General features: G+C 42.9%; 1 protein-coding gene across 3 annotated transcripts in view; it reads right to left on the bottom strand.

Moving 5' to 3' along the window:
• The window catches only part of BRINP1 (BMP/retinoic acid inducible neural specific 1), a 505,846-nt gene that overhangs the window by 304,045 nt on the left and 179,477 nt on the right, over window positions 1–22,324 (bottom strand). For 2 of the 3 annotated variants that reach the window (XM_082470420.1, XM_082470421.1), the window contains exon 3: window positions 1,799–1,986. The gene's annotated coding sequence lies outside the window, so the exon portion shown is untranslated. Of the gene's footprint in view, window positions 1–1,798; window positions 5,864–22,324 lie in introns of those variants that run through there. The other variant, XM_082470422.1, reaches the window with a different exon arrangement.

Here is a 22,324-nt window from a genome sequence, read left to right as displayed (position 1 = left end):
AACTTAGCATATTAGGGCTGAACTCAGCAGTCATCTATTTTTTTGAAAGCACAGAAAAACAACCACCACCAAAACAAAGCACTATATGAAGCATTTGAGAATAACTAAATGGTAATCTTCTTTTGACTAATTATAAATGTATTTGGAGTTCAGAGAAGAAGGTCGGTATGAACTGGAGAGATAAGCAAAGGCCTCCTGGATGAGGCTGGCTTTTGAATTGACCTTGAAGAATGGAAAGGAATATTGAAAAGATAGTAATATGCTTTATCAAAGTAGGGGGTAGGATATGAATACACATACACTTCAACAATAGGCAAATAATGAGAGAATCCACTTCAGGAAAGGCAAGGACGTAAAGCAGAGGCTCAGAACTGGGACTCAGCATGACTTGTTTGGGGATGAAAAAGATAATTTTGATTTGACTGGTGAGCAAGGAACATTGGGGGATATTTGGATGGGTCAAGGGGAGCTAGATTTTGGAGGACCTTCAAATCTGTGAAATTTGGACTTAAGTCATAGTCAACGTTAAGATTTATTGGTAAGCAACAGGGAACGGGGTGGGTGGCAGTACAAATGCAGGATTTTAAGAAGATAATTCGTATGGCTTATGAAAGAAGAATTGGCATAGGGGGCTGGCTTGGAGACTGTTGCAGAAATCCAGCCAGGGGTATTAAAGACCTAAACATATGGATAGATGCTCAAATATAGCCTTAAACTGAATGGATGAAGCCTAGATTGAGGAAATGGCTGCAGGAATGGAGATAAAATGTCATCTGAGACAATTCAAATGAATAGATGTCAACTCTCAATCACGAATTGGATTCACAGGTGAAAAATCTGAAGAAAGATCTCTCTAGTTGTACACGTGTACCTTTAATGACTTTCTATATGATTTTCTCAGGGAAAATAATATATAATTCCACTTTGGAATTAGATTTCACTTCAGGTCTAATTTAAGCAACGAGGATTAAAAGACTGACTTTCTAATGCAAGCTTTTGCTCCAGCCAATGGCAGGAACTCCAACAAAACCCAAAAGGAAGTTGTTCAGGATGGTTCTCACCCAATTTGGCAAGGTCCTCCTTCTCAAAATTCCTCAAGAAATTCACCAGATCTGAATAGCGTGAGAAAGGGTTGACCTTTCCTGAGGGCCTCCCTAAGTATTTTACATACATCATCACATTCTATTCTCCTATCAACCTTGTGTATATGTGCACAACGCTTCCCACTTAATGACAAAGAAACAGCCACAGAAAGAAGGCGAGACTCAAGGAAGGAAGGAAGGGAGGGAGGGAGGGAGGGGAAGGAAGGAAGGAAGGAAGGAAGGAAGGAAGAAGGCGAGACTCAGGCAGGGCCACCAGCCAGATGGTGGCGGCACTGGGGTTCCAATCTGCCTATCTCCAAACACACTTTTCCTTCTACACTGTGCAGAAACTATGCTCCCAGACCCAAGGGCATTTTTATTCTTTGATTCAAAGTGAAATGCTGTAAATACCTCTCTCTTTTCGAGTACCCAGGCCCCAGTCTTTATAAGTTAAAAAAAAAAAAAAATGAAAAAAAATCATACGACCAGAAAGTTTCCTGCAGGGACAGGATTCCTCTCTGTAGTGTGACTTGATCCAAGATAAAGTCTGAAAAAAAGCTTTTGTTCCAAGGGCTGTTGTTAAGGATGTGCACAGCTTTTCTTCCAGACTTCATATACCCAGTTCCTCAGTCACCTTTATGCATTTCTTCCCTCAGTGAATGCATGTCCTGACCCTCACCTTGACTGACCCCGGGGGATTTAATGCGAAGACTCACCTCATAGCTGGGTTCAGGGAACTTTGCATTACTCCTCTCTTAGGGCATCATCTGTTGACCTGCAGCACCTGAAAGGCCACGAACCTGGTGATCTACTGAGATGCAGCAAGGTCCTCTTTGGCGTCTCCATAATTCCCGTGTCAGCCGCCTATTTCCACTTCAGTCTCCTGGGATGTAACTGCTATGAGCTGTAGGGAGGAAACAGGCAAAATGAGCTCAGAGAGGTAGGTTGGAGCAAATGACTAGTGCCCTGGCAGGAGACTGGATCTGAAAAAGAAAGCATATCAAAAAGTTTCCCAGGACTTATGAAGGCTGAATGTCCATCAGAATATGTGGGTCTGTTCCAGCTTGCCAGTGAGCATGTCAGAATGAGGGGCTAAAGTACAACAGGGGATCCCTAAATGTAGAATGGAAAGGGTGATATACACACCTTTGTTGGTGAGTGTATGTGACAGGGGAGGAGCAAGAAAGCAGGATATGGGGAAGATTAGGGTTTTCATTCTTCAATAAATGTCCTTTGACTCCTTTTTATATGTCAGATAATGTGCTAGTTGGCAGGGATATAGCAAAGCAGACAGAATCCATATCAGAGACTGGCATTAATCACGTGAACACATAAATATATGTATTTTAAACTGTGTTTAATGAAGAAAAAACCCATGGAATTATGAGCATTTATAAAAGGAGTCCTGACCTTGCCTATAGGTTCAGAGCTACTGCAGTCAGGAGAGACAAGACACGTGAAGGTCCAGAGCAGAAAGTAGTCCCGTGTGTTCTAAGCCCAGTGTGTAAAAAAATGTCAGTGTGGCTGGGGGACAGAGTGGCACAATCCAGGGCAGGGAAAGTAGGTGAGAATCAACTTAAACAGAACTTTGTAGGCTACACTGAGAATTTTGATGATTGATGGATAGACAATCTGCTTTACTCACTGATTTGGGGGCATCAGTTTTTGGATTTTAGTAGAAAAGTGAAATGACTAGGTTTGCAGTTTTTAAAGATTGTCCTGGCCATGAGGAAAGAACCAGGATGCTGAAAGCTCACAAATGGGTAATTGGTATCTAGCAAGATCTGCTGAAGTTAACATGTCACCCTGAGGGCAAGTGTGGATGAATACAGGAAAGGAGCCAGGTTTTGCTTAGTATCTTTTATATACCAGGGATTGTGACAAGGGTTTAGCGATTCTCATTTTATTTAATCTCTATAAAATCTTTACAAAGTAGATGGTATTTCTGCCATTTGACAAATGAGGGAATACCTACTTTAGAGAAATCCATCCATCCATCCATCCATCCATTAGTTGATTGATTGATTCACCAAATATTTTATGGAGTACCTACAATGAAGTTACCTTGCTAGCCACTGGGATTACACTGGTGAACAAGACACAATCCCACCTCTCAAATAATTTATAGGCTAGTGGAGATACAGTTGAGTAAGTGGATGATTAAGTTCAGTGGAGAAAGTTCTATGCTATGGGTCAGCCCATAGTGCTTGGAAGAGCAAAGACAAAACACCCATCCTTGTTATGGCAGGTCCGAAACTTACCTAAGATCTCACAACCAGTGTGTGTCAGAGCCAACTCTCAAATCTATGTAGGTGTGCCTTAATCTAAAACTCACATGCTTTTCATCTCACCATATTATGCAAGCAGTTACTTTGGATTTTTGGTAAACTCTCTGAAAACACATGACACGACCTGACTAAATCCCACCGGACGTTTAGCTGTGAAGCTCTGTGTGAAGAAGCACAAGGGAGGCTGGCAGACCTCGGAGCCCCTCCCCCATGCTGCCTGCACTGGGCTGAAGCCAGGCCGCCCTGGAAGCACTGAGCACTCAGGCCTCTGTAAGCACCTGTCCAGGACAGGCCGTGCATTTCACGAGCTCTGCCACGGCAGAGGGGCACTTGGTACCTCAGCCAATGGAAATGGCCCCTTCAGGCCAAACAAAAAATGAAGTGCACAGGCTGCCAGTGTTTTGGAGCATGAGAGAAAGAAATCTAGGTTGAGTGAGGAAGAGCTATTAATTACAGTCTCAGCTTGGGTCTGAGAGTCGTGAGAAGTGCTTCGTCTGAAAATCACTTGTCTCAGAGAAAAGGAAAGCACTGTCACCCATCCTGTCCCATCCCCTGGGCCCAACCAGAGCCTTGCAGGAGTGCGTGAACACACACACACACACGTTTTACCAAGTACTAATTATGTGCCAAGCATGACACTTAGTGTTTTTCTGCACTATCTTATTTCATTTCATCCCTACCATAGCCCCTTATAATCATTTCTTAATTATTATATGTATATTCCATAACAACAGACCAAAAATATAGAGGTCCCCATTTTCAGGCTCTATTTTATTCTTCCAGAATCTTTTCTGACTTTTAAACAAATTTATAGAAAAGGACAAATTACTTAGAAAATATGCTATTTTACATTGATATCCTTTTCCCCACCATAACCCAGGAAAGGCGTTGACATTTATTATTTGGGCCTTTGAGAGGGGTTACGCTACCACATCTTAGAAGACTACAGGAAGGAGGGAAGCGGTCTATTTTTTTGGAGGGAGGGGGCGGAGAGACTAAGCTTCTCCCGCCTGGACAGGAGATGCAGCTGAGTGGCACACCCTGGCCTGGAGGACACCCTGAGCAGGAAAAGGAGAGAGCCGCCGCCTCTCAATAGTCGGGGAGACCACTATGCCAGCACCTCCGAGCCCTGTGGAATAGCTGTGCCTTGGAAAGGGGAGGCCAGGATCAATCCCTAGAGCCAAAGGACCAACTCTACAGGGAACATGGCACCCACAACTGAGCAACAAACTGAAGTCTGTTCCCTCTCCTGATTCCTAAAACTTATTTCACCCTCAGGGCACAGAGAGGCTATACTGGAAGGAGGGAAGCTTGCATATTCCATAAGCACCTCCATAGACACGGCTCATAAACCTACAAAAATAGGTTTATTGTGTATGAGGTCCATGCCCTTATACACAAATGCACAATCATATGAACTCAGAGTTATACACAGTACTTCTATTTATTCTTTTTTACATTAGCTGATTTTTTTAGTGTCTCCATGTGCATGTGTGTGTGTGTGCATCTATGTATATGCATTTATGTCGAGGAAGGGGCTCTGAGGAGGGCCATCTGAATGACTCTTTCAGAGATACACATGAAAGTAATGGACTTTCTTAAAGACCCAAATAAACATTATTGAGTGGGAGAGAAAATAGGAGAGAGAATGAGAGAGACAGCCGGGAAGCAAAGCCTCTGTGATTAGGGGCCAGGATGCCTTTCACCATGTGCAACCTCAAGGCCAGACTCAGAGCACAGATTGGGCAGCTGCCTGTCTGGCATGGTTGAGATCTCCCCTCTGCCATGAAGTCTCCTTCAGCACACTGATCTTTTCCCACACGTCCCTCTTTTGGTTTATGACAAAGATCTCATGTTTGGGCAGGGGTAGGGGAGATATTTATTTATGAACTCCTTATCAGTACAGTGAGTTATTTACAACCTCAGCCTAGAGATGAGGTTGAATTCCACTGGCATCACCGAGTGATTTTAGCAATATCTTGTTCTTTTCTTTGCTTCCACCTTCTCATGTATAAAATGTTTTCCTTGGTTTTGTGTTATTTTTTTTATCAAAGGGTAGTTGATTTACAATGTTTTGGGTGTACAGCAAAGTGATTCAGTTTTATATATATATGTGTGTGTATATATATATATATATATATATATTCTTTTTCAGATTCTTTTCCATTATAGGTTATTACAAGATATTGAATACAGTTCCCTGTGCTATACAGTAGATCCTTGTTTATCTCTTTTATATATAGTAGTATGTATCTGTTAATCCCAATTCCCAATTTATCCCTCCTCCCCCTCCCCTTTGGTAAGCATGTTTGTTTTCTATGTCTGTGAGTCTGTTTCTGCTTCATAAATAAGTTCATTTATGTCATTTAGATTCCACATATAAGTGATATGTAATATTTGTCTTTGTCTGACTTACTTCAGTTAGTATGATAATCTCTAAGTCTGGCCATGTTGCTGCAAATGGCATTATTTCATTCTTTTTTATGGCTGAGTAGTATTCCATTGTATGTATATATGTACCACAACTTCTTTATCCATTCAGCTTTCGATGGACATTTAGGTTGCTTCTATGTCTCGGCTATTGTAAATTGTGCTGCTGTGAACACTGGGGTGCATGTATGGTTGCTTTGAACTATAGTATGGTAGGAGGATTAAACGAGGAGATGCAAGTGAAGTGGATGTCTCAGTCTATGCTGTCATCATCACCACCATCACCATTATCATCACCATCACTACCATCATCACCAGTCATTCATATCCTATGTAAGATGTGGTCACAGATTGACCAGCTTTGGGATTGAGTACCATGGGAGATGAGAAATGGGCAGATGTGTTTTGATGTAGGAGAGGGAATGGGGAACTTCCAGGGATGAGGGTGATTTTGTCAAGAAAAGCAGAGCTGAGTTGGGCCCCTGAGTCGATGGTGACATGGGGGTGTACCCTCATGTATGTGTGGATGTGGGGACGAATGGCCTCTGACAGCAGCAGTTCCATTAGCTTCTTCAAGCTTGATGGAAGGAGAGCCACTGCAGAGATTAGTCAGACATCCTCTGTCACCAGGTCTGCCCCCTTCTAGGTCCCTGCCAGAGTCCTGCAGTCTTGCAGTGTGAGAGCTCAAACAGACTTCAGACATCCACAGCACCATCCCCTTAAATGATGCAGAGGAGAGCAGTGCGGCTCAGAGAGGAAGGAAACTCATCCAAGGTCAAGCTCTGGAGCTTGGGACTGGAACACAGGTCGCTAGACTCCCATTCCAGAGCACATCTCAATACCTACAGTGTCTCAACTCAAATTCCAGCACCAGCCCTTGATGGAGGCATTTATCACACAGCTCCATCGCAGCTTCCCTGGGTCCTGACTCTGCCCCTAGCTAACTGTGGCCCTTAAGGGCACCCTTCCTTTCCCTGAGTTTGTAACTTGGGTGACTGATCTGGATGGTTTCTAAGGTCCCTTCAGCTTTGGTGATCTGTGCTTCCCCAGCTCACGAGTCACGGAGGCTGTCAGATGTCCGAGTAGGAGGAGGATGCAGCATGACAGGTGGCGTCCCTGACTCTGGAGGGGAACTTGGCAGAGCTGCCTCCTCTGATGGGGATGGGGAGGGTGGGAGCTGGCAGAAGGATCCGCCCACCCTGGACAAAAGCTATGATTCACCCAGTGGAGGAAGGGAAGGAGGGAGACCCGTCAGCCAGTAGCACGGAACTCCACGGGCGATGTATCTGAGACCGTCTAAGCCCTAGGCCTCCATGGACAAAAGGCCTGAAGCTGACTCAGGCAAACCCAAAAGCTTGAATTTACAACTCTGAAACTGAGATTTATTTTTGTGACAAAGCTACTTCAGGATTATTCAGCAAGTTCTAGTGACTCAGTTTTCCATGGTACAGCCAGAGGGGTCTTTCTAAAATAAAAATTGGGCCACGGCATTTTCTTGCTTAAAAGAAAATTTTTAGGGACTCCCACAATCCTTGCCGTGGCCTCTAGAGTCTGGTTCAATGTGGCCTTTGCCTGCCCCACTGGTCTACTCCCAGCCCTCTCCCCCTGCACCACTGCCGCCATTCCCAGAGGACCCTCACTCATGCCCTTCTCACTGCTTTTGCAACTGTTGTTCCTGCCTCCAGGAATGCTGTTCCCTGCGCGTCTCTGCCATCTATCACTAATCTTTCTTCAGGTCTCTGATTAAATATTACTTTAGCAGAAAGGATCTTCTTACTCCTCCCCAATTTAATTATGACACCCTCTGATATTCCTGACCATCATAACATCATCTTTGTCCTTTTAGCACTTACCTCAATTTGTAACTGTATACTTGTTTGGGATTACTTTTTGTTCTCGTCCCCCCATTATTCCCAAACTCCATAAGACCAAGAATCATATTTATCCCTTCCCTCCCTGAAATGCCAGCCCCTAGCACAGTGCCTGGCAAATAGTGAACACACAGTAAAAGACTTTTTTGTTTTTTTTTAAAGGGGAAGGTAGGGTCATGGAGACCCACATCAGGAATAACTGTCATAAAATGTAAAATATCCATGGATCCTTCCCAAAGTATCTTCAGGGGGATTTGTGCATTCACGTAAAATCAGTGCTTTGTATCCCTCCTCCCAGAGGACAGCAGTTTTAGAACCATAAAATGTTGAGACTGGACAGAACTCTAGGAAAAAAAAATATCTTGGCTAGTGGTTTCAAATTCTCTTTTAGGAGTAGAACCTGTTTCCCAGCCAAAGCTTTGTCCAAACCCCAATATATAAACCTCACAAAAGCAGAGATCTTTGGCTAATGCGGGGGTCTGGGGTTAACAGGGGCAGTGAATCCTAGAATCTTTACTCTCCGTCCCTGGGGTGGAGTAGTGGGGAGTGGTCCACTCTAGGTATAGGCAATAAGAGGGCATAGCGTCTGTAGAGAATTTAAAACAAGAATACAATCGATAAACAATAAACACAAAACAGTAAGATCAACTAAAATTCGACTGGTTTCTTATTAGACAATTCCAGATAACGTCAGTGATAAAATGCTCATTCTTTGCCAGGATGGCAGGCCCCCATTCCTTGTATGCTGCAGATCCCATGCCCTTCCTCCACGGAATTTTCATCCGAAGCCCTCATCAAGGAAGTAACTAACTTGGTCAAAAAGTAGGAGCGCCCATGACAAGCAAGCTCAGGATGAGCTCACCCAAATGGAATGAAGTCAGCCTCAGCTGAGCACTAGCTCCATGGGCTGTTGTGTTACCCTTGTGGCTACTCTCAGAACAGAGGTGAGAGGCAGGAGTGGGTAGAAGTCAAAGAAACAGACTCTGTAGCCAGACAGCCTGGATTCAAATCCCAACCATGTCATTTACTAGTGTGTTGAGCTTGGGCAACTTACTTGACCTCTTTAAGCTCAAGTCTTCATCTATATAATGGGGATAATAAAGTGACCTACAGTCGAGTATTGCTTTGTCAATTAGAAAAGAGAATCTATGCTAATTGTATGGCAAAGGAGTAAGCACAGCAGACATGAATCTTAGTCATTGCTTGGGATTTGCATGTCTGGAGTCATCTTTATCTTAATGCCTGGTTGCTGGTCGTTGGAGAAAACACATGTGGTACCAGGGATGCCCTTGATGCTGGCATTGCAGGGGTACCTTTCTCCACCTGGGGATACTGCTTGACAGGGGCTGAATGTACAAAATGCTGATATCCACAAGAAGAAGCCAGGAGTACCTGATGAAAGGAAACAAGAGCTTTATCTTTCTGCCTGATCTTGATAACCTAACAATTGAGTTGGAGGAGGGGAATTGGGACTGTTGCTGCTCTCTAGACAGCACCAAAGGCTAAAAATTTTAAAAATGATAATAATGGAAAGTAAGTTTCCTTCTTAGGGTTAGGCTTGAGACACTGCTTTTTATGTTCCCATGATCCTGGTAGGCCTCATGAGCTTCCATGAACCAGAATAACTTCTCCTTCTCTTATTTACCTAAAACCTCCAGTAAGCCCAGAGCATCCTCAGCACCTCAGAAACACAAACAATATACACTGCACAATGCATCTTACTGATAGGTCTACGATTTCATATGTTTGTACAGAGAGAAATGGAGACAGGAAATAGTATTGGCTGTGTGACTACCACGTGCCTGGCACCACGTAAGATACTTCTCATATATCATCTCATTTTTTTAATCATGCAGTTCTAAACACTCTACCCTTTATTCATTTTTACAGCATCTCATTTAATCCCCGCAATAATATTGCAATATATTTCCATTTGTCAGATTGGAAAATTGAAGCTCAAGAGGTCAAGTAACTCGTCCAAGGTTACACATCTTAGAAGGATAGAGCAAGTATTAGAACCCAGGCCCATGAGAATCTGAAGTCTTTACTATTTCCTCTATGCTACTCCATTGCCCCTTTAGTATTTTATTTCTCAGGTATTAATTTATTCATTATTAAAACAGCCTTGGGAGGCAGGAGACATTGTATCCATTTTAGAAGGAGAAACAGAACTTTGGAGAGACAACAATGGTTATCCACTGTCACATAAAATTTCGAGGACACAGCTATGAGTCTAAAAGGCACAGAGTTTGATGAACGTCAAGCTCACTCCAGTGTGTCCGGGAGGATCTCAAATCCTCTGTAACTCCCTAGCACCTTTTCTGAGAGAGGCAAGGAAAGGAGCAGGGAGGGTAAGTAATTTTTCCGATGCCATGCAGTAAAATATTTCTCAGCCCTGCATCTGTAGGACTTTGGAGAACCTCTCTTGATGAGCTCTGTTTCAGGATCTTTCAAACCAAAGCCTTTTTCTGGATCCTTGTAGTATTATCGCTCGGGTGGAATGGAATTTTCCATTTACTGAGTGAAATTGACTTCTGAGTGACAACATCCTCCCACCTAAAGCCTGGATGGGGCCCAGGTTTCAGGTTCCAAGCACTGCCATGAAATTCATGAGCCTGCATCTCCTGGGGCTGGGCCCATCATGCCTGGTATGGGCAGGTTTCCACACTGAAGCCCGTCTGAGAGCTGAAGGGCATTTTCCACCCTGGTAGGAACACACAGAGAAACCCACTCCATCCTGCAGGCCCTTGCTAAGCAGAAATGCTCCATCCCGAGAACACATTAGTCATGGTGATGACTACTGCTGACTCGAAACAGTGCAAGATATGACACACAACAGCAGAGGGAGAAGGCCCCTGGGGATTGTCTAGACCAGCCTCAATAGTTTCCTATTGAGGAAACTGAGGCCCAGTGGGGAGCAGTAACTCACCCAAGACCACCCAGTCAATCATGATAGAAAGGAGTTGTAGCATCTGCTCACACTGATCAGGGCCTAGGGAACCTTGAAAGGTGGAGGTGGCCAAAAGTCACTGGAGAGGTATGGACATATTTCGAGATCGGTTCCATTAGTGTCCTGGACAAACGCTGGCAAATTCTGGGCTGTGGGGATATGATCATGAGTCTCCAATTCCTTCCCCATCCCTCAGACTCTGAATATAGGGCATTAAACCTGGGAGACATCTCAGGAGAGTCTCTGGTGCAGATGCAGGATTGCAAACAATGCTGCTGAAGGTCAGCAAGGTGAAGGGCTGCACGTGTGGTCCTGGAGCTGAGTGGAGCTCCTTGGACTTTCAGATTGGTGGCTGCGTTAGGAGAAAGCTGGCCCAGCTCCTACCCATCACATGCACTTGTCACCTGGCCATTGTGATTGTATTCATTCATTCACCGAACAAATACATAGAGCATGTCCACATGTGCCAACTACTGTCTTGGGTGCAGGGATACAGTAGCAAATTAAACAAAGTCCCTGCTCTCATGGAACCTGGCATTTTCAGACTCGTCTCAGACATCACCTCCTCAGTGAAGCCTTCTTAGGTCATCCTGTTAAGAAGTGGTCCAACTTCTTATAATTTTTACAGCATGCAGGGCCAGGAACTCAGTAATGCCTGACAAATGTTTCTTGGATTATTTGATTAACTCAGTTGGTCAATCATCCATAAATGCTTAGCATTTTTATGTACAAGGTTTTATATTGGCGTTAATCATAAATTGATGAATATTATGGTCTTCTGGATACATGTCTTTGGATATATGTCTTGTCTTCTTAAACATAATACAAGCTCCTTGATGAAGAGGGGGACTACAGGTAACCCGTCCATGTAGAGTGGACTAGTGAACGTGAAGTTTTCTGGGAGTAAATAGCTACTTAGTACATGTTATTAGAAGGAGCGAAGAAAGATGGCTACCAATGACAACTCTCTGAAGCTTCTTAATTAGAGACATATATTGCCACCATTTCAAAGATGAGGAAACTATAAGTTTCCTAGGTGGGACATGCTCAGAACCAGGATTGAAATCAAGGACTTCTGAATACAGTCCTGAGCTCTGTAAATATCGGTTGAATGAGTGACTGAGTGAATGGTCTTACTTTATCCCTGTACCACAGCAGTTTCTCACCAACAAGACATTTTTTTGGGGGGAGGGGGTGGCAAAAAATGGAAATGGTTCCTATTTTTGAGGCTCTTCCAAAATGACCTGCAGAATGTTTGCACAAATGTGGGCTCTGAGAGTTCATGGCACAAAGGAAGAGGTTCAGTGTGGAGGACATAATCACCTGAGGTCAGAGCTTCTTGGGGCCAGAGGGAGGACTGGGGATAAGACTTTGAGGACAGAGACTTCATCAAGCTACCAAGGACCTAGCATACGGCTCTCACGTAGTAGGCGCTCAATAAACATTGGATGAATTACTGAATGAATGGCACATTTTGCTGAGTTCTTTCCAACATTTTCATGCTACTTTTAGTGGGAAGATGGAAAACAGGATAAAGTACTGGCCCAGAAGCCAGAGCAAAGCTGGAGCTAAGCAAACACACAAGCTTTTATTTATGAAACCCTGTGCAGACTCTTTTCCTCTCACAATGAGTAGTGCTCACATTATGTGGTGTTACAGATGCTGGAACAACCTTGTATTTATGGAGTGGCTGCCTGTGAGGGGTTCAGACCATTTCACAGACATGATCTCATTCATGCTGTCTCAGGTCTTCTATTCAATTACAGGATGGATCATTGCTCCAAACGAGGCAAACTATTTCTTTCAGATGCACACTTAGAATTATCCATTCTCCCGTTACAAGTTCAAAGATTTACAAATCACCACCCAATGGCTCCAGAATTGCTGCAGCAGGAAAGAAGGTGGGAGGAAATGGAAATTTTCTGAATTTATAATTTATGAACTCTTCAAATATTAGGAAGTCACTCTTTATATCCTTATGTTAAAAACAGGGGAAAGCACAGGCTATGACTTAGTTGCAGCCACATAATATAATAATAAAGAAAGGAAAAAAAGAATATTAATCCTTCATAACATTAGCTAGAGCTATAAAAATAGGAGTTAACCAATGTGGCTAAGAGGCAGAATAACTATAATCATAATAAGCATGAAAACAGATTGTGATATGGACTTATTCCCAAGCTAAGGATCATATGAAGTGGATTCTTTTCTTGCTCTGCTATGAATTACTTTGTGGCCTTAAACAAACACCTAACTTCTCTGGACCTTTGTTGCCTTCTCTGACATTGGAGGTAATTGGATTAGATACTCCCCAAGTCTCTTCCATCACCAGGATTTCACAAGTCTTTGTGGTTCTACCACAAAGTGGTGGTGATTTTTGTGGTGATTTTAGTGGTACTACTAAAATCACGACCACCACTATTGATGCCTAATGTTTAATCAGAACATAATAGATACGTGCCAAGCATTTAGTAGATGAATGTGTCTAGTTTTCAGTGGTTTTCACACTGGATTGAGTTAATACACATTTGGTATGTACCTATTATGTTCCAGGTATAACGATGGTGCTAGAGTACAAAAAATTGTGAAAAAGCAAATCATCAACATGAATGTAGGCTATGAAGGGAGTCAAAATGACTAAATGTGAATGAATAGCAGAGGAGATGACATAAACTAGCTTTAAATGGATAGTTAATACAAGTTCATCAGATGGGCTAGAAAGGGAAATGGTTGAAAGGAAAAGGCATTACAGTCAGAGGGAAGAGCATGTATAAACACAGGAGGTGCAAAAAAGCTTCGGGAAATGTAAATAATGTCTGAAGATGGATCAGGAGGAAGCCAGGCTGGAGAAGTAGGTGTGAGTCCCATGATTAAGAACCTCGAAACCTGGCTATGGATCTCAGGCTTTGCTCTGTAGGAAACTGTGCCACTGAAGGGTTCCTAGCAGGAGATGATCATGTTTGATTTTCAGAAGGAACACTAGAAATGACTTTACCATATACTTCACTCCAAGGAAATCATGGACTAGATGTTATTCTTGTTTCACAAATGGAGAAGTTGAGACTCAGATAGGATAAGGCACCTACCTAGAACCAAACAGTTTAAAAACAGCAGAGCCAGGATTAGTCTCCTTTAATAAAAATCTATCAAAGTCTACCCTCTTCTACCTATATAACTTAACCTATTATTCCTCTGTTGCACAGACCCCTTGTCTCAGCAGGTAAATCATTCACTTGTCCTCTGAGTGAGCAATGACAAATCCCTCTCCTACTCTTGCCACCATGTTGTTCTGTCAATCTGGGATGTGCTCACCCTGTCCTCCCCAGTCCAAATTCCACAAAGATGTCAAGATTCAACTCAAGATCCATCTCTTTGGGGAAACTTTCCCTGGCTACTCTGGTTTCTACAGCGCTTTCAGAAGCCCTGCGTTATTTACAGTGTATACACCTATGCTAACAACCTTCATCTACTCATCCCATTCGACAACCTCAGATGGTACACAGCTTCTGTGTGCCTGAAACTATGCAAGGCAATGGTGATACAACAGGGAGAAAAGACATAGTCTTTACCCTCGTGTAGCTGAGATCTAGTTTGAGGACACAGAGAGCAGGGAAGAACCATGCATTTACAAACTTGAATAGTGTTTCAAAAGAAGAGTGCAGGGTGCTGAGGGTGGACAAGAGGAGAAACACTCCAGGAACACAGGGAAGGCTGCCATGAAGAAACGGTGCTCAAGCTAGAGTCTGAAGGGTTAGAGGGTAGGGAGCGGTTAACTAGGTGTAGGAAATGGGAGATAAGGGGAGAAATGTGGCCTGGGCTGAAGGAACACCCTGTACAAAGCCCAGGGTGGGAGAGGGCATGATGTACTGAGGAAAAGAAAGGAGGCACTGTTCAGCCAGGACACATAGGGGCAAGCAACAGAAACTGAACTCTGGTGAAACTGAAGCCCAATAGAAAATTATTGGAAGGATATTGAGAAATTCACAGTCTTACTAGGAAGGCCTAGAAAACCAAAGGAGTCCACACCTCCAAAACCCTTAGCAAACATCAGCATTCTGACAGGGATGATAGCGCCATTGTTTTAGCACTGGGCTTCAGAGCTAGCATCATCCCACCTCCAGCACAGGGCTTCTGGCACCACCTCTGGCACCTTTGTCCCCAGTGCCCTGGAAACAGGCAGATGTCACTTCTGCCACCATGATGTATTTTTATCCCAGTCTTTTTTTTTTCCTATGCTGCTAGCTCCAGGTAGGCACCTCTGGTTGGTCAAGCATGCTCTCATTTTCTGGATTAATAAGGAAGTTTATATTGGGTTTTTTCCACTTCAATAGCAGGACACAGACTTGTTTCTCATCAAGACTTATAAGGTGGAAAACTCCCCAAACATAGAAAGAAGGTTTGGGTGCTGGGCACACAACAACACAACTGAAGGACAAGACTGCCTGTAAAATTCTCTAATTGTTTTAGTTGTGTTCATCTCATCTGCCAGACTGAATTGGGATCTCCTTTGGGGAAGTGCCTGTGCTTTCTCCCTCCCTCATAAGCTCAGCCATGACTGATGACACTGGCCACATACCCCCTGCTCAATAAATTCTTGTTGACTTCAGTCTAGTTCATTCTGCAAAGGTCATTTCATTTGACCTTAACTGGGAGATGATTTTCAAATGTAAAATATGAATAACTCAGCCCTAGAGTCAGTAACATCTTCAGATAGTCATGTCATCTGGCTATGCAGAACCTCTGGACATGGGCAAGTATTCTGGGATGTGAGCAGACACGGAATGGAAACTGATACCTGACGTACCCATCACTTCTCAGGGGCTTATTCCCTCTAGGGCAGGAGAGAAGCTTACGTCTTAAAGATGCATTTGGACAATCCACTATTAGGTAGTGGTTACTTAGGTGAAAAAGGCTCCTTAAAGAATGAACAGTCTACACAATCAGGTGCAATGCCTCACGGCAAGGAATTTCTTCTCTCATTTCCTTTTACAGTGCTTTGGTGAAAGGAGTGCTAGGTTAGGAACCAGAATATCTGGGTCTGGCTCTGGGCTTATTATTAGACATGAGGTCTTGGTCTATTCCCATGATTTCCTGGATCCTCAGACTCCTCTTCTATAAAATGGGCATGGTGATTTATTAGCATGCAAGCTAGGCATCGGTTGTTTCTGCTTGTCCCTTCTTCTTCTGGAAATTATTCATACATTCTCTTCTAGAATGATGATTCTCAAATTTGATCATACATCAGAATCACATGGGAGGACTTGTTAAATCACAGATTCCTGAACCCTCCACCCTCCTTCCAGAGTTTCTGATTTTAAAGGTCTGGGATAGTGTTTGAGAATTTATATTTCTAGGTGTTTTCCAGGGGATGTTGATGCTACTGCTACTGTCCCAGTGACCACACTTTGTGAACCACAATTCTAGAAACCAACCCCCTTTTACGTTCAGTCTATGGGGTTTAAGAGGTTCATTTCAGCCTTTGCCTCCAAAGGTGGGAACACAAACGAGGCCTGACTAATAGTTTATTCAAACCACCTAGCCACAGAGGATGACTTGGGATGGGCAGGAGAACCAGGTCCATCCAATGGACATCTTTCTTCAAGGGCTGCCCACCTGGTAGAATGGGAGCCTGAATCCACTGGGGGCTATCTTGCATCTCTTGATGACTATACCAACAGATGAAATCAGAGCATAAACATGCAAAACATAGATTCTTGAAACTCAACTTGAGCTTCTCCAGTCACCCTTGAAGGGTGCTATATGAGACCACACATTCTCTTTTTTGCCTGAGCCACTTGGATTTCTGTCACTTGCAACCAAATAATCCAGCGTAATACATACACTTCACTTAACTTCCCAAGAACAGAGTGTGGGTTTAGTCCCTTAAAAAACAAACAAAAAACTTCCAAGAAGTTGTAACTGTGAGACAATGACCAAATAGGAAAATAATGAGATGGTGATATAGTTCCTTAAGGACTAACTTGCCAGACAATCTGAGAACAGCATACCAAAAACCACCATGATAATTAGAAGAATAGTAAGGAACCATTGTTGAGTAGTCAATGAATATCAGGCTTTCTGCTTAAAGACTTACATGCATTATCTAACTTAATCCACACAATGACCCTTGGAGGCAAATACTATCATAACATTAGCTCATAGATAAGGATACTGAACCTCAGACATTTTTAAGAAACTTACCCAAGTTTACTAACCCAGTAAAAGACAGCAAGAAAAGAAGAAAAGGGGGGAAAAGGTCAATCCAATTGGCCTGACTCCAGAAGCCATATTCTGTCATCCTCGTGAGATCAGAAGTCTTGACCTTCTATTTTAATTCAGAGACCACATCATCTTGAGGATATGGAGATGGTGCTTGATTCAAACAAAGGAACAAATATGGGCCCTTTGGAGAAGCAAGAAAACTCACAACACAATTTGGCCTGGGCTCAGAGGATTGAGAAGCCTCCAGCTGACTTCAAATTGGCAGGGTGGTGAGAGCCTTCTGGAGTTGTCTGAGGGTCTGGAAATAACTGCTTCTGTCTCTGTGGCTGACTGACCATCTTTGCCTGCCTTGAACTCTGTGTAGTACCCACTTCAGGGACCCCTGAGAAAGGCACCTGATGGTAGCATGCCTGATGTCCTGCCCTGACATCAACAAACTCTCAAACTGCCCACTTGTCTCAACTCATTTGGTTACACTGACAGCTGCCCAAATCTGTGGTCTGTCCAATTTATCTAATCAGCATCCCTCACCAGCCTGCCTCTAAGTGCCTGTACCAAAAACAGAATTTTGTAGGCATTCTGAAGATCCCCAATAAATATTTTATTAGTGACCAATTTCCCCCATCTCAAAAATATATACTCAGATGGTTTGATTATATAAACAGATTGATTTTTTAAATAACTTTCAGTCCTTTTCAGTATGTTGAATATCACAACTTTTCTACTCTTCCATCTGTTTTTGTTCCAAGGTGCAATGGCAGCCTGATTCCTCCTGTGTATACAATGGAGATGGCAGAATTTTATCTGGTGTTGTCTGATCAGTCCTTCTTTGTTGCCTGCATGAATTCTTTCACCAACTTCCTAACCTGAATTCTTACCTCCATTCTCACTCCACACACCTAAATCTTGCTTCTCCACGCTGCACAGCTGTCCTTCTGAAACACCAAGATTCTTTGACTCATAAGCTGAAAACCTGCTATCAGTTCAACCTATTGCGTGTGCCATGTGAACTCTTCCACATACTCTTCCTAAACTTTAATTCCAGCCTTGCTTCCTTGCAGCCACACCCCAACTGTATATTCAGCCCTGGTCTACCCTGGAGAGACCCCTGTTCCCTGAATTCAGACTCTGAACCTTTGCTAAGGATTGTTTCCTGGTGTGGTAGCGACCATACTCCTGCATCGTCTGTGCCCATCCAGACATTACCCATCCTTCAAGTTCCAGCTGAAAATCTTCCTTCTCTACGACACAGACTCACATCCCCTCGACTGGAGACAGTATCTGCCTCCTCTGGACTTCCATAGCACTTTTATTACTCCTCTCTCACAGTTCCTAGCCCTGTCTCTATTATAGTTATTTATAGATACAAATCTTATCTCCCCCCACTAGTCTATAAAATCTTTGAATACACAGTCCCTGTGTCATTCACCAACATATTCTACACCGGACCTGGCTTAGTACCTTGCACATTTTGGAAACTCACATATCTAATAAATAAGTAAACTGATGGGGTTCTGGGATGCGACCCTACCCCAAAATGTCCCTCTTACAGTTTGTCATATTGATGGAAATTCCACAGTATAAGATTAGTTGCCCTGGGCTGGCACTAAGTACTACTGTAGGGATATCCCAGTAGACCATACTTAACAACAAATGTCTCCAGTGATGTGGTCAGTGGCCAAGTATCCCTGGAGCAACTGGGGACTTAGTCTGAAGCAGCCCCCAATCAGCATGATTTTTCAAAGTATAATGCTTTATCTTTTAAAATTCATGTGTGTTTTAAATTCTACTCCATAAGATACCAATATTTTATTTACTATAAATGTTTCCTCTTAATATAAATGGTCAAAATGCCCCAGGCATTTATGCCAGGTATGCCCTGTGGATCTGAATACTTTTTGGCTATCATAGATGATGTTACCCTTGACTGCAAGGCACAGGGTTAAAGGATCTGAGTCATTAATATATTTCTGTGAATTAATGGTTCAGCTCATTTCCAGCTGAAGGCAAAGGGAAGACAATAGGAGACATAAGATACTTACTAGGGACCAACTAGTATTGTGTTTCTGCAAAACGGATCTGGGGAGACACAGGTAGAGAGAATGTCCTTGGCATGTGAGACTAGTCAAGGTGCCCTGAGACTGAAGGTGAGGGAGGGAGTCTGATCTGGCCAACCATTTTCCAAATGATGGTCCTGCTTTGGCCTCTCCTCTCCCCATGGAAGTTGGAGGCCTGTGATAGAGAGGTCATCAATTCATTTTCTTCTTGGAAGGTGAGCTAGCTCATCCAGAGCCTGGGGGCTGTCAGCACAAGATTGTTAATGAACATGTTTCCTGTAGATAATTATAGGAAAGGGAATATTGAAAGCATTTAAAACATTTCATTCTTTTTAATTCATTAATTATATTGCAATTATCCTATGCTCAGGAGCTGTTCAGGAGGCTGGATTCCAGCTATTCCTGTGAGGCTCCATGGGCAGAAATGAGGGCTGAGGGCTTGGAGAGAGAAAGAGTCTGAAGCGAAAAGCTCAGAAAAGGTTAACTGTGCAGATTCAACAAGCTAATTGGAAACCTCTTAAACAAAATCCAGGTTAATCCAAGTTGAAAGGAACAACACGTCTTCTTTACGATGATTATCATTGTCCTTCCACCTACATCAAAATCGCTTACATTTTGGTAGATCCATCATAAGCAAGCTGACACCCCCTGAAAACACCTGGCCTTGAAGTTGAATCAGAAGATTCCGAGACCTTTAGAGATGGGATAAATGTTATGGATGATGGTGGGATGATGGGAAACAGATCTAACTATTTCATCTTGCTCTATTAGACCTGTCACTTTCTTTCTGTCCTCAAATTCTTACATTATCCGTAAAAGAGAGTAGTAAGTAAATTGGATCAACAACTGCATACTGGACCCCTACCGTATGCTGGGCATATGTGAATTATAGTGGTATAGACGAGGTCTCTGCCCTCATAGAACTTACATTCTATGGGAAATATGGTCAGCTAAATAGGCAATTGTGTTACAGATGAGGGCACGTACAAAGGCCATGGAAGCTCAAGGAAGGATCTTCTATTCTGGTCAGGAGGAAGGGTGGTGAGAAGGCTTCCTGCGTTCACCCTCTTTGGTATATACGCATCACATCAATAGTATTACCCTGTATCTCAATGCTTCATCCTCCTGGCTTTCAGGAATTCCAGGCTGCATAATCCTGATGGTGATAGTGGAAAACTGAGAACGTTGCCCTCACATATAATTGGAGCTACAGCCTAAAAATCTGCAGTTGGTCAGCTTGATGGTCACTGATCTTCCATGCTTTACCCTTGTTCCTCTGCTATTCATAGCTTCCTTTTCGTCCCAGTGACCATGCCACTGCCAGTCTCTCTGGACTGCTCACCTCCATGCCACCCACAGGTGATGTTACCCTTGACAGCAAGGTACCCTTGAAACCCTTGACAGAGAGTGTGTCCTTAGCATCTGAAACTAGTCAAGTCACCCTGAGCATGAAGGTATGTGTCTCCCTGTATCTATCATGTGAACTGGCTCATGTCACACTGATTAAAGATGACAGACCATGTGGACCACAGATGAGTCAACACAACTGTCCCAGTCAAGATCCCAAATATGTCATAAAGCCCAGCCAATATCAGCAAAACACAACTTGTAGTGGACACGCAACTGACTGAAGACACATGAAAGAACCTAGCTGCGACCAAAGGACCTAGCTGAGCTCAGTTCAAACTGCTAACTCACAGAATCATGAGCTAAATAAGTGGCTATTGTTTTAAGCCATTATCTGTTGGGGTTGTTTGTTATGCGGTAATAGCTAACTAATACAGCAGTTAACTGTACTATAGATCAGTTCAATGCAACCAAAGGTTTTTGAATACCTACAATGTTCCTATTCAATGGAGGCATAATAATGAATAAGACAGTAAGAACAATAAGAACAGTCCCTGTTCATAGAAATTTACAATCCAATGCCTCTGAAGGGTTATTAAGCAATTAAAAACCCTGAGATTTTGATATCTTGTCTCTAGATCACTGGGGTGTCTATGTTGAGGCCTCAGGGTAGTTTGTGGACTCCTTGAAAATGTATTAAAGTTTTGCATGTGTCTGTCTATGTGCATTTTTTTAGCTGAAGGCCCTTGGTTTTACATCATGTTCTCAAAGGCATAAGTGACCCAGAAGATGTTGAGAACTGCTGGATGATCATCAAATCTAAGCCTGTTCACATTGCCCAACACTTACATGGCAGGCAGTCCAGTCTATTTTCACTGATGACTCATCCAATCAGAAACTTGTCCTCAAAACGATATGCTGCCAGAGGACACTGAGGTTTATGTGTTGGACGATCAGAGTGTTATGGCTGTCTCTAAAAAAGCCTCCAACAGATAACATTACCACTTCCTTGTCGTATAGAGCAGAACCTCTGTATGATCCAAAGCACATTTTCTTTAAAAAATGATGGGCTTATTTGTGTCCTACTTTTGCTCACACCCACTACCCACTACAGGGTTGGTAAGTCTTTCTCCCAGGGCAAGAATACAAGTCTATCATTTCCTATAGCCTCGCTCTTCTGGCAACAAAGGCTTTTCACTCTAGCCAGCAATGCAGAATATCTACCCTGCAGGTTCTTGTTTGAGGATTTCACTGAGATCTGTCTGAAATGAAGAATCATACTAAACCCTGATTACAACATCTGATGTTTGAGGAGACAGTCTGATGGGCAGACTAATTATTCATTTTTCTAAATTAGTGAGTCTTCCTTCATTTTTAGGTTAGATAATCAGAAAAAGAAAAAAAGAGGTAGGAGCAGGGTAAAGGGCAGAAATTGCCTTGAATAGCTAGGAGAATCATATCATATTCGCAGTTCTTCTACCATCTTGCTTAGTATCTTTGATCAAAGCCACCATCTCTGAGTCTAGGTTTTCTTACTCATAAAATTTGAATTATAATCCATTCCCTGCCCTCATCCCAAAGGTATTACTGTGAAGCTCAAGCAAATATGTGTAAAGTGTTACCAAACCTAAGGCTGGTCTCCTCTATCTTATGTTTCTGCGATTCACTTGGAATCTTTTGCCTGGTCCCATGTAATTCTATCAAATTTTTACTTCTGGAGTTAAGATATCATATATCAATAACAATATCACATGGACAACATCACTTCCCAAATCAGGCCCTCTAGGAAACCTTCTTGGTCTCCCCCTGGATGGCTGGAATGGCAGAGTGTTGAACTCCTACAGTCCCTGTGCTTCCCTGGATTAGTGGGTTAAAATCACTGGTCTCATTTCTTCATCAAGAGCTGATATAATATGGTGGTTAACAATGTGACCTTGGGCATAACACTGCCTGGGGTAGAATTCTATAACAACCACTTACTAGCTGTGTAAACGTGTGCAAATCACTTAACCTTCCTGAGCCTTGTTTTTTTCTCCTAGGCAAAATTGGGAAGATAATAGTATCTGTATCTCACATA

This window comes from Balaenoptera physalus (genome assembly GCF_965194825.1).
Source record: "Balaenoptera physalus genome assembly, chromosome: 7".
NCBI lineage: Eukaryota > Metazoa > Chordata > Mammalia > Artiodactyla > Balaenopteridae > Balaenoptera > Balaenoptera physalus.
The sequence above is the reverse complement of the archived record's forward strand: the minus strand, read 5'-3'. Positions and strand labels throughout refer to the sequence as shown.